At 44.1% G+C, this 27655-nt stretch overlaps 1 long non-coding RNA gene across 1 annotated transcript in view; it reads right to left on the bottom strand.

The window, feature by feature from the left end:
* The window catches only part of LOC308480959, a 387800-nt gene that overhangs the window by 43083 nt on the left and 317062 nt on the right, over positions 1–27655 (bottom strand). The gene's annotated exons all lie outside the window — the stretch shown is intronic.

The raw sequence follows: 27655 nt of genomic DNA, 5'->3' as shown, positions 1-27655 counted from the left end.
ATATTGTATGTTTTGGGTAGTAAATGATTTCTGGTGCACATTGCATTTAATTTTTTTAAAAAAAATATATCCAGGTTTCATATTTTCCCCCTCCTTCTCTTCTAAGGAAGCGGGCTGGAGGGATTGCTTCTCTGATGATTTCTTAATTCATTGGAATTGCTTTACACAAGCTGGCTTTGCTTCCTTGATCCAGCCCAGCTTTGCGAGATAATAAGGGATATGGTTGGAAGGAACTCCAGGCGATTGGAAAGGAGAAATAAACCCATTCACGGTCCCTCGCCAACGAGCCTGGCTTTGGAGAGCAAGCCTGGAAGAAGGGGGAGGGGACGACAACTACGAAACAGTCTTTGAAATCATCTTTGCATCAGAAGCTCTGGTCCAAATCCAGCTAGAAAGATCCATGTGCAAAACTGGGCTTTTCTGTGCAGGCAGCTGTTGGGAACATCTTGATATGCAGACACATGGCAGTGCCATCATGTTCATTGAGCCTAGGACTTGCCGATCAGAAGGTTGGCGGTTCGAATCCCCGCGACGGTGTGAGCTCTCGTTGCTCGGTCCCAGCTCCTGCCAACCTAGCAGTTCAAAAGTGAGTCAAAGTGCAAGTAGAAAAATAGGTACCGCTCCAGCGGGAAGGTAAACGGCATTTCCGTGCGCTGCTCTGGTTCGCCAGAAGCGGCTTAGTCATGCTGGCCACATGACCCGGAAGCTGTACGCCGGCTCCCTCGGCCAATAAAGCGAGATGAGCGTCGCAACCCCAGAGTCGGCCACGACTGGACCTAATGGTCAGGGGTCCCTTTACCTTTACTTTACACTGACTGGCTTTTTGATGGGGAGGAGTGGGTGAATGCACACCCCCATCGTGTTAGTCGTGTGAGTTGTGTGGTTCATGACTAAATGTGCACAACTAGATCTGAACCAGAACCTCTCCATTTCTTCCTTTAGTTCAGGTGAGGCGAGAACCTGTGGAACGTGAGATATTGCTGGACTCCAGCTCCCATTGTCCCTCACATTTAGGCCATGCTGGCTGGGGCTGATAACACTAGGAGGCCACCAACAATTGGAGGACCACAGTTTACCCACTCCTGATATCGATCATCCCCTTTAGTTCTCATGTTCTGGGTGTGAATGCCAAAACAGGACCACTCACACACAACTGAGAGGTGTTGGCAGGTTTGGGTGAGTCCTGAGGTTTGGAGATGTAAAAGGTAAAGGTAAAGGGACCCCTGGCCATTAGGTCCAGTCATGACAGACTCTGGGGTTGCAGCGTTCATCTCGCTTTATTGGCAGAGGGAGCCGGCATACAGCTTCCAGGCATGACTAAGCCGCTTCTGGCAAAGCAGAGCAGCGCACGGAAATGCCGTTTACCTTCCCGCCGGAGTGGTACCTATTTATCTACTTGCACTTTGGCGTGCTTTCGAACTGCTAGGTTGGCAGGAGCAGGGACTGAGCAACGGGAGCTCACCCCGTCGCGGGGATTCGAACTGCCAACCTTCTGATCGGCAAGTCCTAGGCTCTGTGGTTTAACCCACAGCGCCACACACACACAAAACCCCCCTTCTTTCGTGGGGATGAATCCTAAGGGAGTAAACTCAAAAAAGCAGCCTATTGAAAACACAGCGTGCTCTGTGACCCACAGAAGGATGAACACGATGAAAAAGATAAGAAAGGAAATGGAGAGCGTAGAATCCTGAACAGGGAGCCCTACACATTGCAACATTCCCCCCCGCCCCCAGACAACGATGATTGAGTGCTTATATTTATATCCTGCCCATCTACACAACGGTGCCCAATACACTTAATGAAATGAATGGGAAATTAGATCAGTCCTGTTACCAATTTTGCTGCTGCCTTCTGCTTGCTTACATCAATATTGTCAGCTGAGAGAAATGGAACTGCTGTGATCAATCAGTGCCCCCCTTTTCTCTGCTGGTGTACAGAAATAATGACTACTAAATTCCTGTCAATTCATGGTACTATTTCATATATATATATAACATTATTTGTGGGGGGTGATCACTCTACATTTTCCCTCCAACAGATTTTCAAGAAAACTGACCACCACCAGGTGGCACTGTTTAGAAAATTATAAGCCATGCGGTTCCTCTGGTCTAGCCAAAGGTCATATGATTTCTAATATTTTTTGCAAATATGTGCACATGGACCCGAGTGAAAAGCTTGTATCAATCTGCCTCCCCTGAGGTTGAATGGCAGAAAAACGCCAGCTAGCTGTAATGCGTCAGAATGGCTTCTCTTGACAGTTCCCATTCATTGAGCATCTGGTTCTGTTAAACAGGCATGCGGATTGTCTTCCCTGACATTTCCCCTTATTAGTATGTGGGCAAACTCCCCATAATCTGCTTCAGATAGAATCCTGAGCGAGCAGTTTGCTTCCTGGACATCTGCTGGATGTCCAGAGGAAGCTAACCCTGAGGAAGGATGCAGGAAATCTTCAGCCGAAGAATCAAATCGGCATGTGGCATTCATGCCTCCTATCCCAGCCACCTGGCCATGGTGCTGCAGTGGCAGCGGAAGCCAAAAGCTGGCATAATCCTATGCCTTTCTATGCAACTCTTTCTTTGCCTTTCTGCGCAACCCTTTCATAAAGGTTTTGCAGCAGGTTCTAGTCTCTAGACCAGGCCTGCCAAACCTCAGCCCGGGGGTCTTAATTTGGCCCTTTATTCCTCTCTTGGCTGGCTCTCAAAACTCTCCTCAGGCCACAAATCTTCCACAGCCACATTCGTTCTCGCCCCTTATCTACTTAAGGGTTGTCATATTTCAAACAGTGACGTTTTCGAGCTATTTTAATGGAAAATCGGCAAAGACGACACCGCTAACATGGGTTGCCGTATGTCTGGATTTTCCTGGACATCATTTTCTGACTTCTGCCTAGACATTGCTGCTGACTGAGGTATTCAATGTAGGTCCAGAAAATTCTGGACATATGGCATTCTGGACATATGTAACTCCCTCCTTAAATGTTTTTTGCCAGGCTATAATGCATCCTTTTTAAGAAAGCAGAGACATCACCTTGCCGACAAAGGTCCATATAGTTAAAGCTATGGTTTTCCCAGTAGTGATGTATGGAAGTGAGAGCTGGACCATAAAGAAGGCTGATCGCCAAAGAATGGATGCTTTTGAATTATGGTGCTGGAGGAGACTCTTGAAAGTCCCATGGACTGCAAGAAGATCAAACCTATCCATTCTTAAGGAAATCAGCCCTGAGTGCTCACTGGAAGGACAGATCCCGAAGCTGAGGTTCCAATACTTTGGCCACCTCATGAGAAGAGAAGACTCCCTGGAAAAGACCCTGATGTTGGGAAAGATGGAGGGCACAAGGAGAAGGGGACGACAGAGGACAAGATGGCTGGACAGTGTTCTTGAAGCTACCAGCATGAGTTTGACCAAACTGCAGGAGGCAGTGGAAGACAGGAGTGCCTGGCGTGCTCTGGTCCATGGGGTCACGAAGAGTCGGACACGACTAAACGACTAAACAACAACAAAATGCATCCTTGGGGTGTAAGGGGTATTAGGGGAGGAATAGTACCCCTGGTGGGGGCACGTCATGCCCCTTCTGGGGTAATTTGTCCACCTTTGGTCCCCACTCAGCTCTCACCTGTGGCTCCTGGGAGCTATCAACATGCAACAGCAGCCGCACGCTGGGAACAGCTTCAACTGACTGGCTAAACTGGGCAAAGGTAGCCGATGGTTCTCAAACCCTCTGTGAGTTAGGGACTTCCCCTACATGTGAAGACAGGCTCCAGTGGATTGTTTAGCCAAGACAATGGTGGGACCAACAGTCAAGGCACACGATTCAGCGCACTCATTTTTTAATAAGCATTTTTAAAAGAAGGGACTCCTGGCTTTGTCGGTAGAGAAATCCTGAATAGCATCATTCTTCCCAAAGGCTCAAGGTGGCCAACACGCATTGATTTCGCTTCCCTCTGTGATGAAAATTATTTCATGTGAAAATCTGTCAGGAAATGCTGTTCCTAAAATTCATAGGCATATACACACAAAACAAAACCTGTTATAAAATTTACTTATTTTTTTTTAAAAAAAAACTTCTCAAGAGACGAACTAAAAGTGGGGGTGCTCTGATATTTACCTGTGGAAAGAATTTGGCCTGTTAGATTTGGAACTTGGCAACCTCTTAACTCTTGATGGTCTAGTACTTAACTCCTTTTGTTTCTCCTTGTTTCTCCTTCATGACAACAATAATAGTTGGCTGGCTTCTGATTTCAACCTTTTTATGTGTGGGGGTTTTTTTTTTGTGTTTACAGCTTTATGTAAAACTGTTATACACCACAAACACACATGGAAGAGTGACATATAAATGTTTCTATAAGTATAAAAGCAAACTCCACCCCTGTATGGAAGATAAGGTGAAGAGAGAGCTAAGTGAGCTTTGTGCCATATATATATGGAGCTAAGGCTTTGACCTCATTTGCCTAGTGGTGACTCTGCTCACCAAATCTCCTTTGCTTCCCCACTTTCTGTCTCAGCCTTTAGCCTGCCCTGTAATAGCTTCCTCTGCCTGTTGGCTTTGCCTTCCTGGAATAGCCTTCCCTAACCTGATACTTTCCAGATGTTGCTGCAGTCCAGCAGCCCATGGCCAGGGATGATGGGAATTGGAGTCCAGCAAAGTCTGGAGGGCACCAGGCTGGGGAAAGCTGGTCTGGAGTCTAGCCCCCAAATGCATCTTCTGGAGAGGGACTCCACAAATCTGTAAGGAAGGTGGGATCCAGGTTATTCACCAGCAGTTTAAGTTGATAATACTGTAGGGATGTTAGTCACCTATTTCAGACCTTGTTCCTGCTGCTGATCAGTCTTAATTTTAGCCACTGATATTGTTGTTGTTTAGTCATGTCCGACTCTTCGTGACCCCATGGACCAGAGCACGCCAGGCATTCCTGTCTTCCACTGCCTCCCGCAGTTTGGTCAAACTCATGTTGGCAGCCTCGATAACACTGTCCAACCATCTCGTCCTCTGTCGTCCCCTTCTCCTTGTGCCCTCAATCTTTCCCAACATCAGGGTCTTTTCCAGGGAGGCTTCTCTTCTCATGAGGTGGCCAAAGTATTGGAGCCTCAGCTTCAGGATCTGTCCTTCCAGTGAGCACTCAGGGCTGATTTCCTTAAAAATGGACAGGTTTGATCTTCTTGCAGTCCATGGGACTCTCAAGAGTCTCCTCCAACACCATAATTCAAAAGCATCAATTCTTCGGCGATCAGCCTTCTTTATGGTCCAGCTCTCACTTCCATACGTCACTACTGGGAAAACTTATATTACACTGCATTATTGTGCCTATTTTACAGATGGCTGTAAGACAGGGGCTTGCCCAATGCCTTAAGGCCAAGTTGGAACAGTTGAGGCTGGAACAAGTGAGACTGGGATGCAAGTCAAAATCAATTGTCTGCTGAACCAAGTGAGCAGATAACGTCATTAATGCTGCCATATTTATATAATATGATTGAGTGACTGATGTAAGTCATGATTGGCTGTCATATTCTGACAGGCTTTTGGCAACTGACTGCTTTTAAAGGAAAGGGCTTTAAAAGAAAATATGTGATTGTGAAGTTAATTGATCAGTCGGCATCAGTTCTGCACTGAAGCTGATGCAAGAATTGACACTTCTGATTCCTGCAAATATTCATGGGAGACATTGGTGCATATGTAAATCCCTCCCTCTGAAATCCATCAGACTTCAAACTGTGCTGTGTTGTGCTCCAGTTAATTTAATCTCTACTGAGAAGTCTTAGTTCACACTGTACTATCTTCCACAAAGAGGAATCCTTGCATTATGCCAGATGGAACTTCTTGTCTGAGTTGCCAATGACCAGCTTATGCTAATGGAAGTTGTCAAAGTCCTCTCCTGTTTACTATAATCTGATGTGATCTGTCAGAAAACGGTTCCTATGCATTTGGCCTTATCTGACTCCTCGGAAGAGTTGATATGCTAACCTATTTGATTATGAGCTCGGAAGAGCTAATCTATTCAAGATGCTCAATTCAGAGGATCCCATCTTAAGGTGCCAAAGGGAAAGGAGATATACAAAAAGAATTTGATGAAGGCCAGTCTGATTCTGACAGACCAAGCAAATAACCCTCCAAACATTTGATTTAATTGAACTGCTTGGGCTTATATCATGAAATTTATGTACCACTTAAAAAGCAATTTAAAACATTCTTAAATGATTAAAATTAACAGTACAAGAGATGTAAACTTATCAACATCTGTCTGGAAAGGCTTGCCTGAACAAAAATATTTTAAGCGGACACCAGAAAGAGTACAGCAAAGGCACCTGCCTGTAAACAGAGTTTCAAATTGTAGGTGCTGCTACACTGAAAGTTCAGTTTTTTACAAGTGTGGAAGTATTATAAGCACCTGTGCCAGTTCTGCAGATCAAGCGTTTGAGTGGGCATGGATGGAGTAACGTGATGCCATAAGTAAACTGTCCCTAACCTGTTAAGGGTTCTCTATACCAACAATAACACATTGAACGTGGCCTGGTATTTTCCTATTTTGATATTTCTGATTGAATCATAGAACTGTAGAATTGGAAGGGGTCCAAAAGTATAAACAGCTTTCTGAAAAGCAGAAGTAGCTTTTGTTAATGCTTAATGCTTTAATATTTCTGTGTAAACACCTCCACCTGAAAAGTTTATATCATACGCTATGCGTGTGTACATACATAAATTTGGTGCAGAATATGGGCTACAGGATGAAATTACGTATGTTTGGGCTTTGTCGCTGAAGGGGATGACGAGCAAGACATGGTTCTAATTATCCTTGAGTCATTGTGGTGTTTGTAGATTCAGGTAGGTAGCCGTATTGGGCTAACGCAGTTGAAATATATAAAAAATAATAATAAAATTGTCCAGTAGCACCTTAGAGACCAACTAAGTTTGTTCTTGGTATAAGATTTCGTGTGCATGCACACTTCTTCAGATACACTGAAACAAAAGTCACCAGACCCTTATGTCTCTCTCTCTCTCTCTCTCTCTCTCTCTCTGTGTGTGTGTGTGTGTGTGTGTATGTGTGTAGTGGGAGGTTGGGGTGGGATTTTTCTTAGGAGGGTAGTAGGAGATGGGTGATTGACTCAATGGGTATGGTAAACCTGTTGACGACTGTTAACGACTGCAATTATCCCTACAGGGATAGTATGCAGATGATTAGCATATGTAATGAGACAGGAATCCAATATCTCTGTTAAGACCAGGTGTCTCCACAGTTTAGTGATAAGTTGCAATTCAGCAACTTCTCTTTCAAGTTTGTTTCTGAAATTATTTTATAATAAGACAGCTGCTTTGAGATCCTGTATTGAATGTCCTGGGAGATTGAAGTTTTCTTCTCCTGAGAAGAACTCCACCTAACCCTCCCACTATATATAAGGGCCTGGTGACTTGTGTTTCAGTGTATCTGAAGAAGTGTGCATGCACATGAAAGCTCATACCAAGAACAAACTGTGGTGTTTGTGTTAGACTCACATTGCTTGACGTGCTGCTCTAAGACAGCTTGACAGGTAGCAAGAGAGTGAGAGAGATGTATGCATTTCATAGCCGAAGTACTAACAGGACTATGACTTCTGAAGGTGAAGTTTTTTTTAATTCGTGGAAAAGCAGCCCATTCCAGGCAATCACTGTAGCTTTATCAAAACTCATTTACGGATTAAGAGTTATGTCTGCTGAAGTTTGATACTATCATCACGTTCATAGCCTAAGGCATTTGCCTGCAATCAGTGTGTATCTGCACAAGCTAATTTGCAGGTACTGATTGAATTTCTAGCCGGGTGTGATAAATGGTGTCTTTACTTTTCTGGCCTTTGTATACATTCAAACATGAAATCAGCCTCAGTTTGTGTGTCAATGTAAATATTTTAGCCGTCACAATAATTAAACCTATACTGATAATGTAAAAATTGTGCTCCTGTCTCAGATAACAACTCTTCCAGACCAATCTACTGTAGGGTTTTTTTTGTTTTGTTTTTTAAAAAGTCATTATGGATATTTGAAGGCGAGGCAATAGCACATAGGGGAAATGTATACGTCTTCTTTTTATAAAGCCTTTGAGGCTTTTTGTGATTAAGCAGTGTAAAAATTTTATGAAATGAAGTTTACATAATGTGTGTGTTTCAGGAGGCCCAATTTAATAGGTTGTTCCCACATGGGTGGCAGAAGTGGTAAAGGTAAAAAAGGTAAAGGACCAATCAAAGACGACTATGGGGTTGCGGCACGCATCTCAATTCAGGCCGAGGAAGCCGGCGTTTTTCCACAGACAGCTTTCTGGTTCATGTGACCAGTGTGACTAAACCGCTTCTGGAGCAACAGAACACCGTGATGGAAACCAGAGCACACAAAAATACCGCTTTCCTTCCCGCCGCAGTGGTACCTATTTATCTACTTATACTGGCGTGCTTTCGAACTGCTAGGTTGGCAGGACCTGGGACAGAAGAATGGGAGCTCATCCCGTCACAGGGATTCGAACCGCCGACCTTCTGATCAGCAAGCCCAGGAGGCTCGGTGGTTTAGACCACAGCGCCACCCACGTCCCCCAGCATACCAAGCCAACCAATAGGGCAGGATTGAACCTATAACTCAAAGGGACAGGAGAAGAGCTTATCTGATGTATCACATGAAGAGACTGTAGATGAGTTTGTTTGGTAAATGCTAGGATGTCCCTCAAGATGTTGATGACAACACACTCTGAGCTTCCCTTCTTTGCAACAGTAGTATCAAACCTGCGCAAATACTTAGGGTTATTTTCTACACCCATGGGGCACCCCTTAATTTATTATCACTCAATCACTCAAAAATTCACAGTTTTGAGCCAGTGTGGCGTATTGGTTAGAATGTTGGACTAGGACTTGGGAGATCAGGTTCGAATCCCCACTCAGCCATGAAGCTCAATGGGTGACCTCAGGCCAGTCACCATCTCTCAGCCTAACCCACCTCACAGGGTTGCTGTGAGGATGAGATGGGGAGGAGGAAAAGCATTTAGGCCACCTTGGGATTCCTGGAAGATAAAGGTGGTCTATAAACAAAATAAATAAATATCGTGTGGACAGACTCTATGGAAAGGCAGGTTTCTGGAGTAACGTGAAACCTCTCTCCCTGCTGCTTGAACTGGAACGGCTGCTTCCATTCGATGGCAACCCTCAGTTGTTCTCCATGTAGTCTGTGAAATGGCCATAAAATACCTGCCACAAACAGGCGTGCCGGCTGGGAAAGTGGAACGGCCATTTAGCAGCAGTTCTGGGTAACAATGTGATTGCTGTCAAACAGTGGTTCCCCCACAAAAGGAACACTTCTTGCAGGGCAGGAATTTGGCTGTTTCAAGCCACGGCTTGTAGAGAACGGCGGTGTCAGGAAAGACCCTGTCTGCTGGGACAGATGGACTGGGTTTCACAACAGAAGTTATTCTTCAGTTCCAGCAAATCAGTGTTGTGACCCCTTTTTTATTTTAGCACACTCTGTTCGTGTGTGGCCTCTTCCTGACCTGCCAAGTCTGCTCAGACGCAACTTCCTGCTTGTTCTTGCCCCTCTTTCCAGAAAGCAGTCAATCTTCATCTTCCCAGGACGCCTGTGTGGGCCTCTTGAGCTGGCCACAGCAGGAAAGACTCATCTCTCCAAAGGACCCTTTCTTTCTCTTATCTTCTGAGTCCTCTTTGGGGAATCCCCAGACTCATTATCACTTGCTCCCCCACACACACATTAAGTGGGAGAAACCAAAATGATGAAAGTGTTGCTAATTGCTCGGCAGACACCCATCAATTATGACTGGAGAACAAAGGGGGCAAAATGTTTATGCGTGTGTTTATAGGGGGACCGCTTACCAGTGGAGGGGGGGGGGGAAGGAAGGATTGCATCACCAAAAAAAGAAGACAAAAGAGGGTGTGGATTTGCATAAAATCTGCACATGTCTGTTCTGACTGCTTTTTAGGTGCTAAATGCGAGTGGTCAACTGCAAGACTCTTATGAGCTCTCCTCTACCCTTTAGGGTTCTTAAATCGTATTTTTTCAGATTTCCAATATTTATACTGAATGGAAGCAATGCAATTTTACAGCAATCAAAGCCACATACATTAAGAGTTAGTTGTGTGCAGTGCTTTTTTTCTGGGGGGGGAGGGATGCAGGGGTACGCACACCCCAAAATATTTGTGAATCTTTGTACTTTTGTCCAATTACTGTATTTATTTTCCCCGATTTGAACTGCTGTCTAAAATGGTGATTTTCTTTTTTAAAAAAAATACATTTTAATTACCGTATTTTTTGCTCTATAAGACTCACTTTTTCCCTCCTAAAAAGTAAGGGGAAATGTGTGTGCGTCTTATGGTGCGAATGCAGGCTGCGCAGCTATCCCAGAAGCCAGAACAGCAAGAGGGATTGCTGCTTTCACTGCGCAGCGATACCTCTTGCTGTTCTGGCTTCTGAGATTCAGATATTTTTCTTCTTGTTTTCCTCCTCCAAAAACTAGGTGCGTCTTGTGGTCTGGTGCGTCTTATAGAGCGAAAAATACGGTAATTTTTTTAACATATCAATTTCAACAGTCATGCAACATAACTTCTCATCTTATACAATATTTTAGACTTCCGTCAACACCTCTGATGGTTTTCCGTTCTGTATCTCTTATTATGCATTTCCTGATATCTATATTACATTTAGTTATCCTTAACTAATAATTCTCCATAGTCTTTCTTGCAATATTGCAAATAATTCACCTTACAAAACTTCTTGCAATCCTACTAGCGTAATCTGCTCATCACAACTGCTTTTCAAATAGTTCGTAAATTTACTCCAGTTTTCTGAGAATCTCTGGTTAAAATGGTGATTTTCTTGAGTCAAAATGAGAGTACCCCTAAATATTTTTTAAGGGAAGAAAAAGCACTGGTTGTGTGTGGCAAACTCATGTTATACTGGTTTCACTGGCACCTACTAGTTGGATTAAAGTCCCGGAGTGCAATGCTGGCAAATGTTTACTGGTTTTTGTTTTTTGTTTTTTTTTTAAATTCTCTCACTTACTGCCGCTGCAGGTCTTTGGGCACTGTCGTTTTCCCAAACCAGTAGCATCCCTCTGCCTTTGTTGTTGTGCGTTTTAAAGGAGAAAGGAAGAAATTGCTGAAATCTGAGCCGTGTGACTGGATGGAGGAGAGGAGGACACAGGCGAGATGAGGTGGTAATTTGACCCTGCCCCGTATTTATTCATCTGAAGGAAGCCTCTTTGAACAGCGCTTCATCCTGGGAGCTCTCCAAAGTTCAAAGCAAAACTGAAGGAGAGCTTGTGTCACTCTGGGGCCTTAATCTAATCACAATGTCCCCTTTGATTTAGAAGTCCACTTGGGAGGTAGACAATACCTCTAGGGAGCTCTGAAATAGGGTGGTTTGACTTACTGCTGCTTCTCCCCACTCAATCCACTTTCCCGCTCAACCCAAAGGGAGAAGGATAGGCAGGCAGCAGGCTTGTGGGATCAACTTTTATTTTGTTTTATTAGAACCCCAGAATCCATCCGTAGAACCATGCAAAATAGTGGCATGGGGAGTGGGGGAGGCACGGGATTAAGGGTAATAATAATAAAATAATTTATTTATACCCCGCCCTCCCTGGTCAGAGCCAGGCTCAGGGCAGCTAACACCAGTAAAATTACAATTAAAAAAACAACAACAATTTAAAATATAATTTAAAATGCAGCCTCATTTTTAATAGTTGCCCATAAATCAAAACCATAAGAGGAGGGAAACGTAAGGGTCAGACTGAGTCCAAACCAAAGGCCAGGTGGAACAGCTCTGTCTTGCAGGCCCTGCAGAAAGATGTCAAGTCTCGCAGGGCCCTAGTCTCTTGTGACAGAGCGTTCCACCAAGCTGGGGCCAGTACTGAAAAGGCCCTGGTCCTAGTTGAGACCAATCTAACCACCTTGCAACCTGGGACCTCCAAAATGTTGTCATTTGTGGACTTTATGGTCCTCCGCGGGACATACCATAATAATAATAATAATAATAATAATAATAATAGAATCTATGCAATGAACACCTATTACTCCTGAAAGTGCATCTCCACAGAACTTTGCTGGATTTATTAGAGGGTGGAGGATGAAACCCTAGCATAATATAATATGTCTGAAGCATAATTTTGCTAGTTCTTTGAGGGACCTCTTGTCCGGAAAAAATATATATCTTAATAATTTGTCATAGGTTGTCCACCTGAGTGTTGAGTTTGTATTATATTCATATAATACAAGCATGTGGGATAGCTCTTACCCTCAGAGTTGTGGGTTTGAGTCCCATGTTGGGCAAAAAAAGATCCCTGCATTGCAGGTGGCTCTGCAGTCTAAACCACTGAGCCTCTTTGGACTTGCCGATCAAAAGGTTGGAGGTTCGAATCCCCACAACGGGGTGAGCTCCCATTGCTCTGTCCCAGCTCCTGCCAACCTAGCAGTTTGAAAGCACGCCAGTGCAAGTAGATAAATAGGTGCTGCTGTGGCGGGAAGGTAAACAGCATTTCCGTGCGCTCTGGTTTCCATCACGGTGACCCGTTGTGCCAGAAGCGGTTCAGTCAAGCTGGCCACATGACCCGGAAAGCTATCTGTGGACAAACACTGGCTCCCTTGACCTGAAAGTGAGATGGGCGCTGCAACCCCATAGTCGCCTTTAACTGGACTTAATCGTCCAGGGGGCCTTTACCTTTTTACCTTTTACTAGATGATCCTCTAGTGATGTATGGAAGTGAAAGCTGGACCATAAAGAAGGCTGATCACCCAAGAATTGATGCTTTTGAATTATGGTGCTGGAGGAGACTCTTGAGAGTCCCATGGACTGCAAGAATATCAAACCTATCCATTCTGCAGGAAATCAGCCCTGAGTGCTCACTGGAAGGACAGATCCTGAAGCTGAGGCTCCAATACTTTGGCCACCTCATGAGAAGAGAAGACTCCCTGGAAAAGACCCTGATGTTGGGAAAGATTGAGGGCACAAGGAGAAGGGGACGACAGAAGACGAGATAGTTGGACAGTGTTCTTGAAGCTACCAGCATGAGTTTGACCAAACTGCAGGAGGCAGTGGAAGACAGGAGTGCCTGGCGTGCTCTGGTCCATGGGGTCACGGAGAGTCGGATACGACTAAACGACTAAACAACAACAACAACAACAGATGATCCTCATGGTCGCTTCCAACTCTGTGATTCTGTGACTCACAGCATTGGCTGGGACCAATCCAAGACTTTTTACTGCTTGAAGTCAAGGATCCAAATGGTGCTTTCCCTCATTGTAAATGTGTACACATACTCCTGGATTTATTGAACGGTATACTTATCACCAAGGTATTACAGGTTTTTTTCCAGCAGCTGAGAAGAACCTGATCAGTTCTGTTTGGTCTACTACTGGATCAGCCACCATTTTCTGTGTTCGGGCAATTTTAGAGGAGCTGGAAGCAAAATAGGAATTAAATCTACGCTGAAATAACAGGAACTATTGGGCAATGATCCCTACTCTGTGGTATGTTTAGCATAATGATTAATCTATCTCTCAAAACATGCCAGCCCAACTTGTTCTACTGGCACCAGGACCCTTGAATTCAAAGACTGTGTCTTCGACAATGTACGCAGCATTGTCTCGTTCTATGAAATGTGGCCAGATTTGTGTGTGTGTGTTTTTTACAATAACTGCTGCTGTTTCTGGTAAACCAAAGGTTATTACCTAGAAATTTATAATTTGCACAACTGCTAATCACATTAAACAAACACGAGGAAGGAACGCAAGCAGCCAGAAAGATATCTCAAATCCATCTGTGCATGTTTGGTACTGGTGCGTTTAAAGAATAATTCCAGATTAGATGACCAATTTTATAACCTCAAATGATGGCGATCTATCCACCAAACCCCTTGTTTCCGTTCACACAAGTCTAGCAAATAAATGGAGCTGAGTTATAAAAGCAATAGGCAGGCCACATCTGAGATAGCCTCACAAAATGTTGCTCTCAGTTTTCCAGGATGTGAATTTGGGTCAGTACTAATAGCCTGACCGACGGCCCATTTAAGTTGGTGGATGTGTGTGTTTAAGCTTAAATATCTCTGTTGACTTCAATGAAATGGGATCAGTAAAGATTCTGCTTAACTGGGTTGTGGGTTGGGTTGGTAGGCAGCACATCCAAATCTGTGGGTTGTATCATCTAAAATGACTTAACAAAACTGTGACCAGCAATTCCAGCTCTTAAACATTCATTCTGAAATGCTTAATGTGGGTTGCAGCTGTGGCTAGCGGTCAAAGAAAATAATAACTTCAGCTCGTTTTTTTTCTTTTTTTTTACCAGCATAATATTTTAATCTAAACTGTTATTTTTAAAGGAGAAAATGTTGTTTTTTCTGGAGAGATAGGAGCAATATATATTCCGTTCCTTCGATTTCCCCCTTTCAGAGTTTATATAACAAAGGGCTAAACTCATTTCACGGCGGTGAAGCTGGAGTAAATTGTGGTACGTTCCACATGCAAAGAAAATAACAGATACACAGGAACCAGGAAGGGCATGACACCTGACATCGCTTCTGGATGATTCTGAGTCAGTAACCAGGAAACAGAAAGCTGTGGTTTGCCTGAAACAGTATTTCCCAACAGCGTGGGCTCTATCATTAGACAGGGGGAAGTGGCTGCCTCAGGCAGCAGTATTTGGGTATCATGAAAGGGCAACAGACACCATACATTTAAAGTATATTTAATGCACATTGCTTCCACCAAACAATTCTGGGAACTGTACTTTACCTCTGACAGGGCTCCAGCACCCAGAACCATAACAAATTACAGTACCAAGGATTCTTCGCAGGTGTCTTTTTATTTTTTTATTTTTTGTATATAGACATATTTGTTTTAAAAACTGTTGACTTTAGCAATGTTTCAATACAGTGGTACCTTGGTTCTCAAATGCCTTGGTACTCAAACAACTTGGAACCCAAACACTGCAAATCCAGAAGTAAGTGTTCTAGTTTGCAAACTTTTTTGGAAGCTGAACGTGCTCCATTTTGAGTGTTATGCTTCTGATTTGAGTGCCGCACTTCCGCTTTGAGTGTTACGCTGAGGTCTGTCTGTTTTTGCTTTTTAATCTGTGTTTTTGTTTTTGCGGCTTTTGTGATTCTGTGGAACAGGTGTTCTACTCTAGTGCAGTCATCTTCAGCTGGTGGCTCAGAAACCACTACCAGCTTGTAGCCTAAGTTCGGTTAAAACAGTGGCACTACCAGAATTTTATGAAAATTTTTACACATCACTTGGGAAGACAGGCGAACTAATGCCAGTGTACTGGAAGAAGCAAAGACCCCCAGTGTCAAAGCAATGATTCTTCAACATCAACTTTGTTGGACTGGTTATGTTGTGTGGATGCCAGATTATCATCTTCCAAAGCTACTACTCTTTTCTGAACTTAAAAATGGAAAGTGTAATGCTGGTGGTCAACAAAAGAGGTTTAAAGACTCTCTCAATGCAAATCTTTTAAAAATGTAGTATAAAACCAGCAACTGGGAAACACTGGCCTGCGAGCACTCCGATAGGAGCACAACCTTTACCAAAGGTGTCATAGGCTTTGAAGATGCTTGAACTCAGGATGAAAGGGAGAAACACGCTAAGAGGAAGGCACGCTTGGCAAACTCTCACCATGACCAACTCCCGCCCGGAAACCTATGTCCCCACTGTGGAAGGACATGTGGATCCAGAATTGGCCTCCACAGTCACTTACTAACTCACTGTTAAAATCGTGTTCACGGAAGACAATCTTACTCAGCTACGAGTGATCGCCAAAGAAGAAGACTTCCAAACTTCCAAAAGATTTTAACATGGGGTCATTCCCGCCAAACATGTTCATGGAAGACAATCTTACTTGGCTACGAGTGATTGCCAAAGAAGAAACTACCAGACCCTCTGAATGTCCCTATTTTCCAGGGACAGTCTGAGATTTAAAGAAACCATCCCGGTTTCTGATTTGATCCTGGAATGTCCCACTTTTCCTTAGGATGTCTCTATTTTCATTGGAGAAATGTTGGCGGGTATGTAGTTATGTGACCCCCGAGCCAAGGAGATAAGTAACTATGCAACCTTTAGAAGACATCTGAAGGCAGCCCTGTATAGTTTTATTATATTTTTATATATATTTTGGAAGCTGCCCAGAGTGACTGGGGAAACCCAGTCAAATGGCCGGGGTATAAATAATAAAATTGTTATTGTTGTTATTATTGAATAAGAGGTCCCTATTTTCATTGGAGAAATGTTGGAGGGTCTTCACTACCACCCTACCAATTCTTGGTGAGAAATTCAAGAAATGGGTCCTCAAATGTGTGTTTGTGTTAAAGGCAGGTTTGGGCTTGAAAAGGCTGAAGACTGCTGCTCCAGTGTCTTACGAAATCTTTGGGAATCCACCCAATTCGGTAATAACATGATGAGACTAATTTATTTCTTGACAAGCACCAAGGCAGTATACATTTTTTCCTGGATGCACACCCTCAAAGAATCTCTGCAGGAAGTTGAGGGCTTTCCCTCTTCATTATATTATTATCTTAATCCCGGCTGCTGGAGTTTGTCATAGATGTTGCTGATAATAATTACCACATCTCTTCACTGTCTAGGAGTTCGGAAGTCAGATTTCCCCTCTCACCCCACCCCCTCCAAACTTTACATCATCCTTCTCACTTGGAAAACTCTTCCTTTCTTTATAGGCCGTCTGCTGCGAAATGCTTTAGTCATCTCCGTGCCCCCAGCCTCCCTCACATCTCCCCGTTGACTTCAAAGAGCTAGCTTGCGTGATGCGGGGTTCATCCATGACAGTGAGATTTACACAACCTGACCCTACTGTCCATTGATGTAAAGGAGGCGCTTTATGGAGTCTCCGTGAAGCCGGTCGTAAAAATCCCAGCCAGCCTGGCCTGATTAATGACCAGTTTCATAGCTGATTAACATAGTCAAAAACCGTTTTGTGGGCTATAGTTGTAACGCACAGGAAAATCTGCTAATTCACAAAACTGCTCCAGGCAAGCTTTAAATGACCGCCCAGCGACAAACAGAACGCTTCTTGTGTGACTTTTCTTCTGTCTGGAAATGGAGATTCACCTACCAACAATATTCTTGTGCAATAAACAAATTTAGCCCCCTGAGGTATTCCTTGTGTGGAAAATCGAATCTGGTCATCAGTGGCTTATTGTAGCAATTGCTTGTGATTAAAATTATTTGTGTTTTGAAGTAGTGGGACGTTATTCAGATTGAGGAAGGCATTCTATTACCAGCAACCTTACAGGGCCTCTATGATATAGCCATATAATAATAACAATAATAATAATAATAATAATAATAATAATAATAATAATAATTTATTATTTATACCCCGCCCATCTGGCTGAGTTTCCCCATCCACTCTGGGCGACTCCCAATCAAGTGTTAAAAACAGTACAGCATTAAATATTTAAAACTTCCCTGAACAGGGCTGCCTTCAGATGTCTTTTAAAGATAGGATAGCTGCTTATTTCCTTCACATCTGAAGGGAGGGTGTTCCACAGGGTGGGCGCCACTACCGAGAAGGCCCTTGGCACTGGACCTCAGTGACCGGGCTGAACGATGGGGTTGGAGACATTCCTTCAGGTATACAAGACCGAGGCCGTTTAGGGCTTTAAAGGTCAGCACCAACACTTTGAATTGTGCTCGGAAACGTCCTGGGAGCCAATGCAGATCTCTCAGGACTGGTGTTATGTGGTCTCGGCGGCCACTCCCAGTGACCAGTCTAGCTGCCGCATTGTGGATTAATTGCAGTTTCCGGGTCACCTTCAAAAGTAGCCCCACATAGAGCGCATTGCAGTAGTCCAAGCAGGAGATAACTAGAGCATGCACCACTCTGGCGAGACAGTCCGCGGGCAGGTAGGGTCTTAGCCTGCGTACCAGGTGGAGCTGGTAGACAGCAGCCCTGGACATAGAATTATAAGCCCATTCACCTCCTGTTCTGCAGATTCAGCAGCTGTAGCCATAGGCGCCAGCTCTATGGGGCTGAGGACACCTCAGCCTCCCCAAAATATATTGTAACAGGGCTGAGGCACCCCCTCCCCCCGATCTTGAGCGGTTGGGCCTCCCCGCAGAATCAGTGGACCTTGTAGTCTTTTCCCACTGCAAGACGTCACACGTGTGCCTGACATCACGTGGGCATGATGGGGTCTTCTAAAGTTGGGCAGAACCCAGCACCGATGGCCGTAGTTCAGTGGCAGAGCTCCAGGTCTGAGATTCAATTCCTGGCAATTCTTGGTAGAGCTGGGAAAGAAGAGCCCAGTCTGGAGAGATTCTGCACCCAACAGAGACAATACTAAATTAGATGGACTGTTGATCTGGTATGTAAGGCACTGGTGCTGTCTCCAGGAGGATCAAAATGATTGGGAGAAGGGTCATGTCTCAGTGGCAGAGTAGATACCGTGTGCAAAAGGTCTCAGGTTCAGGCTTAGCATCTTCAGGTCAGGCTGAGTAAGATTCTTGTCTGACTCTCTGAACAGGTGCTGCCATTTAGTGAAGACCAGGGGTGTCTAACCTTTGGCCTCCAGGAGTTATTGAACTACAAATCCCATCATCTCTGACCATTGGCTATGCTGGATGTGTGTGGCTGATGGGAGCTGGAGTCTAACCACATCAATAGACAGTGCTGAGGTAGACAGACCAATGATCTTACTCAATATATAAGGCAGCTGGGTAACTCAGTTGGTTGGCATGTGGTGCTGATAACGCCAAGGTTGCAGGTTCGATCCCCGTAAGGGGCAGGTGCATATTCCTGAACTGCAGGGGGTTGGACTAGATGATCGTCAGGGTCCCTTCCAATTCTAGGATTTTGATTCCTACGCTCCTAAAGCTGGGAAAGTCTGGTCACTGATTATGGGGCTGTATATTAAGCCTGTTTTTGGAAGTGTTGGGGGATTGGGGTGAGTGAAGACTTCTGAAGTTCCAGTTTGGCGATAAAAGTGCTGAACTGGAATCAGAAAGCGATTCCAAATAATTCTGCTATATGATATGTGTTTTTGTTTAAAGGTCAGGTAGATTTCCGGTGGTGTGTTAACATGTTTGGGCAAGAAAGCTGCGAGTAATGCTTAATCATCGCCTGTGCCAATTACATTAGTCTATATTGACTCTTGAACATTTGTGTGTGTGTGTGTGTTTTTTTTTTTTAAACAAACCCGGAAAGCTGCTGTTTCCAGTAATCAGATTCACTAGCCAGACACCAGCACCAGTGTTTTAGAGATTAGGGTGAAGGTGATAATCACAGGTAACTTCAGCCCAGACCCTGAGGGAATCAAGGGTGATGGAGGTGGAAGAGAATCAACAGATAAGGGAAAGGAAGAGACACAGAGTCATAGGCTGGAAGTGTATCCTGTGTGTGTGTGTGTGTGTGTGTGTGGTTCGTAACTAGAAATGCAGAGGTGTATAAAATTATGTATGGCTAGAGAAACAAAGGGACGCGGGTGGCGCTGTGGGTTAAACCACCGAGCCTAGGGCTTGCCGATCAGAGGGTCGGCGGTTCGAATCCCCGCGATGGAGTGAGCTCCTGTTGCTCAGTCCCTGCTCCTGCCAACCTAGCAGTTCGAAAGCACATCAAAAGTGCAAGTAGAAAAATAGGTACCACTCCAGCGGGAAGGTAAACGGCGTTTTCATGCGCTGCTCTGGTTCGCCAGAAGCGGCTTAATCATGCTGGCCACATGACCCAGAAGCTGTATGCCGGCTCCCTTGGCCAATAAAGTGAGATGAGCGCCGCAACCCCAGAGTCGTCTGCGACTGGACCTAATGGTCAGGGGTCCCTTTACATTTACCTTTACCTTTAGAGAAACAAATGTTCTTCTCCCTCTGTCATAAAACCAGAACTTGGGGCCAGCCAATGAAGCCGAATGCTGGTATATTCGGAACTGAGAGAGGGAGGCCGTTCTTCACACAGTGCAGCAGGGATGTTGTGTTTGCCAGAATGGGGATGGAGCTGGACAAAAGGCAATGGAGAGCACTAGGATGGCAGCATCAGCATCCTGTAGGTGTGCAAGCACCTGCACAGGGGCTTGCAAAAATTAACCCCTCCCTTTCCCCTTTATGTTGGGAGGGTTGCGGAAAACCTGGTTCATTGATTCATGTTTGGTGGGAGTGACCCCATGTTTAAAACTTTTGGAAGTTTGGAACTCTTCTTCTTTGGTGATCGCTCGTAGCTGAGTAAGATTGTCTTCCATGAACACGATTTTAACAGTGAGTTTGTAAGTGACTGTGGAGGCCAGTTCTGGATCCACATGTCCTTCCACAGTGGGGACATTGGTTTTGGGGTGGGAGTTGATCATGGTGAGGGTTTGCCAAATGTGCCTTCCTCTTAGTGCGTTTCTTCCTTTCGTCCTGAGTTCAAGTATCTTCAAAACCCAAGACACCTTTGGTAAAGGCTGTTCGCCAATTGGAGCGCTTGCAGGCCGGTGTTTCCCAGTTGTCGGTGTTTATACTACATTTTTAAAGATTTGCCTTGAGACAGTCTTTAAACCTCTTTTGTTGACCACCACCATTACGTTTTCCATTTTTAAGTTCAGAATAGTGTAGTTGCTTTGGACGACGATAATCAGGCATCCGAACACTATGGCCAGTCCAGTGAAGTTGATGTTGAAGAATCGTTGCTTTGACACTGGTGATCTTTGCTTAATAAAGCATTCTCCATTATACCCGCAATTCTCCCCCTTTCTCCAAGTCCTGCCTTAGCCCAGCTATCTTTAGACATAGGCTAAGGCTCCACCCTGCATCACAAAGAACTAAAAGGCTTCTTACTGACCGCAGCATGATTAGTGATAGCTCAACAGTGAGCGACCAGGATTTTGAGGGTCCTTTGGCATGGCAACCTCAGTGGCCCTCTTAGCTGGGTGCTGTCCATCTTGCGCTAACTCATGACAAGGCCTTCTTGGAGGTGGTTCCCTGTTTGTGACATGTCATCCCTAGTGAGGCGCATCCGTCCCCCTCATTATTAGCATTCAGGAGTAATTTAAAGCATCTTTGTTCACCCATATATTCAGTGGCTGAAAGATACAGTTCCTGGCAACCTTGAAATTATTAGCTGCAGGGACAGGTGACTGATCTTAAATGGTTTCAGGTGTTCCTGATGTTTTAGAATGTCTGCAAAGTCTTTATGCTTTTTATTTTTTATTGCATTGTTTTGCTGCAAAGAGGTAGAGTATGGAAATTCTCCAGCGCAGCACCTAATCTTCTTGGATACTCTTTGCAAACGTGTTGGGGTTGCGGGTTCCCTGCTTGCTTGAGGCCCTGGCAAATGCTCAGCTGTACCACTTCCCGAAGCCAGTCCTAAGTGCATAAATACCAAGTGACTCAGCCCAAGTCTAAATCTTGGCAAATCCAAAAGCAACAAAACGAGAGATGGGAATGGTCAGTCGCCTGTGTCCAAAAGTATAATTGTGATAAACAGAGCTGGGGACTGAAAAATAAATAGACTTTCTCTGCTGCTAAGCTCCGTCAACGAGAATGGAACAATGGCCTAGGATGAGGACAGATGGCAGCCGTTTCCTAAACACCACCTTCTGACGCAGCCAGGACCTCCACCACAGGGTCCAAAATGTGTAGAGCAAAACATGCATTTCTGATCATTTCTCTCACAGTAGGTCCTGGGAACCTGGCTTACATCAGACACAGTACAGTGGTATCTCGGGTTACAGACGCTTCAGGTTACAGACTCCACTAACCCAGAAATAGTACCTCGGGTTAAGAACTTTGCTTCAGGTTGAGATCAGAAATTGTGCAGCGGCGGCAGCAGGAGGCCCCATTAGCTAAAGTGGTGCTACAGGTTAAGAACAGTTTCAGGTTAAGAACGGACCTCCGGAACGAATTAAGTTCTTAACTGAGGTACCACTGTATTATTATTTTTTAATGAGGAAATTATTTCTTCTTCAGTTAAATGCAAGTCACTCAGCTAATACAGACGGAGTCTATATTCTTATATTACTGAGTCCAGGCTCAGATGTTTTTCTTGTATCATTGTGAATTTCATTTTGCATCAGGTGCAGAGGTGTGCTAAAAGATTGGATGGATTGTATAGCAAAGCAATTTTAGGGCATCAAAAGAACACAGAAAGCAGCCTTATACCGAGTTGGACCCAAGAATTAATGTTTTACATTTAAGGGCCATGTGAGCTAGAGTTTCCACCAGGTGGGCATTGCATGGGCAGATCCTATCTCCTTCTGCCATACCCACAAACCTACCCCTACGTGATAAATGGGAACCACACCGGGGTGAAGGCATCCTCCTTTTAAAAAAATTTATACTTTTCAGATATATACATTTCACTGATTTTACAGTCATTTTGACATTTTGAAACTTGACTTCCTTCCCCCCTCCCCCCTCTCTCCCCCCAAATTCTTTGCTTATTTATCTGTTTTGCAACACAAGAAAATCTTTAATAAAAACTAATTTAAAAAAGAGAGAGGATAAGACAAATCCATGGAAATGTAATAAACAAAAATCTGCCCTTATTCCCTTATGGGGGACACAAGAGCCCTTATAGAGTCCTTTGTAGGTTCTCCATCGGTCGGAGAAAATAACAGATGCCAACCAGAGAATATTGAGAAGCAAAGCAGCTCGTAAGCCTGATCTTTATTGAACTGTTGCCACAGGGTGCTCCCTTCCGGTAAGTTTCGCCATTTCTGCATATTCCACCAGTTTTTGTATCCATTCTTCCTTTGTTGGGACTTCTTCTAGGGGTGAAGGCACCCTCCTCTGTCCCCGTGCTAGTTTGAGTTGGTTAGCTTTTCTAGTAGGGTGGTTTCCCATACATTTGGGCAAACGTGGTCCATGTTCACTCCTCTGAAAAGTATCTACAGATGGTACCTAACACCAAGGAAGTGGTCTTACCCCCTTTTAAAGCCATCCAGGCTGGTGGCCGTAACTGCCTCTTGTGGGAGCTAGTTTGACAATACACTGCTGTACTGAAGCACTTTCTTTTATCTGTCTCAAATCTTAAGAAGCATGTAAGCCTAATACTCACTGCAGATGGTGACAGCAGAAATTAAAAGACGCCTGCTTCTTGGGAGAAAAGCAATGACATACCTAGACAGCATCCTAAAAAGCAGAGACATCACCTTGCCAACAAAGGTCCGTATAGTTAAAGCTATGGTTTTTCAGGTAGTGATGTATGGAAGTGAGAGCTGGACCATAAAGAAGGCTGATCACCAAAGAATGGATGCTTTTGAATTATGGTGTTGGAGGAGACTCTTGAGAGTCCCATGGACTGCAAGAAGATCAAACCTCTCCATTCTTAAGGAAATCAGCCCTGAGTGCTCACTGGAAGGACAGATCCTGAAGCTGAGGCTCCAATACTTTGGCCACCTCATGAGAAGAGAAGACTCCCTGGAAAAGTCCCTGATGTTGGGAAAGATGGAGGGCACAAGGAGAAGGGGACGACAGAGGACGAGATGGTTGGACAGTGTTCTCGAAGCTACCAGCATGAGTCTGACCAAACTGCGAGAGGCAGTGGAAGACAGGAGTGCCTGGTGTGCTCTGGTCCATGGGGTCACGAAGAGTCGGACACGACTAAATGACTAAACAACAACAAAAAGCCTAATGCGTGCTGTGGCTCGTTCACATCTGCACCTGGACCATTATCTTTCAGAGGCATCACTGCAATGTGCTTCAGAAGTCCATCGTTTTGTAATACCCTTAGCTCCTTGATGCTGACTTTCTTACCGGTAGGGTTTCAACACATATACTATTGGGTAATGATGGCAAACAGAAAGCTTTTCTCAGCCTGAGCTCGCAAGGATAGAAAAATATACCATTTTGTTATTTATCTCTCTGGGATTTTGGGTGAAGGGGAGGCAGGGTAAAGGTCTGTGCTGGAAAATCCCAATCTCAATTCTTCATGGTAAAAGTGTACTAAAAAACTAAACCACTGGCAATTGGGTGCTGAAATCAGCCTCAGCTGAATCACATCACCTTTCCCAATGGTAGGGCCGGGTCATCTGGGAGAGGAGCCAGCATGCACAAATTCAAATCTATGATAAGCCATGACATCCATATGGGGAAATTGGCCTTGGGGCAAACTGACAGCTTTTAATGGAGAACAAGGAGTGTCACCAGTGGCCATAGTAGACATTACTTGGTTAGATGGACCAACAGTCAAAATAGCATCATGCATGTTCACTTTAAATAAGTTGGCAATCAATTTGTTTGACAAGGACATCAAAGTTTCCTATCAAACGAACATTAAAAATGGAATAGTTTTCATTGTTAACCTGGTTTCATAACTTAAGACACTCCCAATAATAATATATATATATACTTAAGCTGCATTGTGCTGATTGAATACTTTATAATCTGAATATTTTTGGAATGATATTTGCCCAGCAACTGGAAAAAAAGCTTACCTTTGTGGTTATTATTATTATTATTATTATTATTATTATTATTTTGAAGTGAAGTGATTAACTTTCTGGGCCAGAAATTAGCTCCTTTAAATATATGAGCTAAATAATTCGTGTTTTATATATAGATGAATATATATATAGTGTTTGTGTGTACCTTGTGTGTGTGCACAGGCAGATTTTATGAATATAAAAACATCCTCATTTTTTGTGATGTATTTCAGAAGCACACAAGTAATGACCCTAGAGAAGGAATTTTTAAAATTCCTTTGTAGAGTTTCCATTACTACTGTATTCCTTACTAGATGCCTGAGAAGAGGTAACTTCTTCTTAGACATGGGTACTTTTACTGCTTTTTAAGAATACAAGAGAAGTCCTGCTGGAACAAGCCAAACACCCATCCATTCTATTTCTCTGGTAAGATCTGAATACCTTAATTGACAAAAAAAAAAAAAACCTTTAAGCGGTTTGCAAAACCAATATAAAATGTTTGTCCAAATGCAGTTAAAACCAAACAGTAAAAACAGATTTACATAGAAATTATCGATACGGGTAAAACCAGCCAATTAAAACAGATATAAATAATAAAATTATATTTCTGGGACTCTGGCTAGAGTTGCTTAAACAAAAAATATATATTAGCAGGTGCTCCAAGCAATGCAGGGAAGGCCCCTTCCTAATATTAATCTAGTCCAGCTGCCTTTTATCTGACAAACATTTAGTAGCCAATCCGCCACAAACTAAAAAATAAGAAGTTCACAAAACCACCTTGCCGCCTCTGAACTGGAAATCCATCTGGATCTCCCCATTCAGTTTTGAAACATCATCTTGGATTAAGACGGCCATGTAATTGCACCCTGACTTTGACCAAAACCAGGGGAACTGAAATAACATGCCCAATGCATGTTTCTGATCCAAGAAGGATTAGGAGTGACTGGAAGTGTTGTGAGAAAGCCTTTTCCCAGGAGATCTCTCGCTCAGATAGTTGACCAGAGGCCTCTTTTAGTTTGTGAACTTCCAAGGCACCTTTCAGCATCCTTTGATGTGAGCTCTCTGCTTCCTGCCATGCCAAAATACAAAAAACAACAACACCCACCCTCGCTCTCAACATTGTGTCGATGCAAATCGAACTTCTTTGGTCAACATTAACTCACCTAAGCCTGCGCTTTGAACTGCTAACACCTGGGAGACCAGATCCTTGTAGACCTTAAAGATGGGGATTTTAGAAGATGCTCTGTTATCTCCTTCTTAGCAAGCTCTCAAGGCATTGTATTAACTTAAACAATGGAGGAGGAGCGATTTGCTTTGAAAAGCAACACAAGCCAGGAAAGAGAGTTAAAGTTCAAACTGTATCCTTTACTGCTCTCTCTCTCTCTGTGTTTAATGCAGTTGTTTGTGGGCAGGATGGATGCAGGGGGGGGAGGTGTCTTCAGGCACACTATATTTGTCAGAGTCCTTAAACAAATGACTTAAGGATGGAGTTTCCAGTCTTTAGAGCAATAGAGAGAGAGAGACTCCTTTGTGTTTGTGGATTCAAAGCAGGCTGTTAATGATACCTGAATGTAATTACTGTTTGTTATTGCTATGTGGTGTCTTCTTAAATAAAGGAGAAGAGAGGAAAGCAGAGGGTAAACAAACTTCATGGAGACCAAGGGAACTTCAAAAGCCAAACTAGGGCCACCCCAGAGTCCAAACACAGCTTTCCTGCTCCCATCCCCTTAAAAGCAACAAAAGAGTCTTGTGGCACCTTAAAGACCGATTAGCAAATTTATTATAGCATAAGGAACTTTCATGTGGTAAAGTCCCACTTCATCAGATTCATGAAGACATCGCCCCGAATTGCAGGCACACATTTATGCACATACACAAGGCATGGTTGGTTGGCTGAAATTGCAAGCCATGAGGTCAGAGGGAAATGAAATGCAAAAGAGTACAGAGAGTAATAATTGTGTACTTAACAGTGGTAATTCACAAAAATTTAAATTTTAAAATGGTAATTTTAATTTAAAATCCTAAACGGCCTCGGCCCAGTATACCTGAAGGAGCATCTCCACCCCCATCGTTCAGTCCGGACACTGACGTCCAGCTCTGAGGGCCTTCTGGCAGTTCCCTCACTGCGAGAAGCAAAGTTACAGGGAACCAGGCAGAGGGCCTTCTCGGTAGTGGCGCCCAACCTATGGAACGCCCTCCCATCAGATGTCAAAGAGATGTTTAGAAGACATCTGTAGGCAGGAAGTTTTTAATGACTGATGTTTTAATGTACTTTTAATCTTTTGTTGCAAGCCGTCCAGAGCGGCTGGGGAAACCCAGCCAGATGGGTGGGGTATTAATAGTAATAATAATAGTAATAATAATAATAATTTATACCCCGCCCTTTTGACTGGGCTGCCCCAGCCACTGTAAGGTAATCATGAATGGAGTTGTTCTGCCTCATGTCTATTTTTGCTTCTTCTGATGGCCTGTTTTCTTAGATAGCCGCAGTTTCCAGAACCTTCTTTCCCCTTTTCATGCTGTCATCCCTTTTAGCAGAGTGTGTTGAATTTTTTTCCATGCCTTTAAAGTTGCACTTGGATTACTTTCTGTTGTCACTTTAGGCGCTGGGCCAGCTGAACACAGGCTGAACTGGGGGTATAAATTTCACTTTCGTGCGCACGCGAATTGCACAAACCCTGAACCGTATGAAGCCTTCTATCCAAAAATGACATAAAATAATAATTGGTTTGTGCAATCCTTTACATATCAGCGATGGAACTCGTGACTATTAGGAAGCAGCTTTTAAGGAAGCCAATATTTATTCAATTTCCCAGTGCACCCCATGGCCCGAAAGATTTGGGGGACTTCTGGTCTAGGTGCACACTGTACCGCTTGAATACCTGTGGGCTTCTCCAGATATCAAGCTGAACATGCCTAGGGGGTTGGAAAAGATGCTTGAGGGCAGAGGAAAACTGCAGCAAAAACTAGGTAAAGGTAAAGGGACCCCTGACCATTAGGTCCAGTCGTGGCTGACTCTGGGGTTGCGGCGCTCATCTCGCTTTATTGGCTGAGGGAGCTGGCATACAGCTTCTGGGTCATGTGGCCAGCATGACTAAGCCGCTTCTGGCAAACCAGAGTAGCGCACGGAAATGCCATTTACCTTCCCACTGAATAGGTACCTCTTTATCTACTTGCACTTTGATGTGCTTTCGAACTGCTAGGTGGGCAGGAGCAGGGACCGAGCAACGGGAGCTCACCCCGTCGCGTGGATTCAAACCGCCGACCTTCTGTTCGTCAAGTCCTAGGCTCTGTGGTTTAAC

Source organism: Podarcis pityusensis (genome assembly GCF_964106645.2).
Source record: "Podarcis pityusensis genome assembly, chromosome: 7".
Classification (NCBI taxonomy): domain Eukaryota; kingdom Metazoa; phylum Chordata; class Lepidosauria; order Squamata; family Lacertidae; genus Podarcis; species Podarcis pityusensis.
Note: the sequence above shows the minus strand (reverse complement) of the source record. Positions and strands in the feature narration are given on the sequence as shown.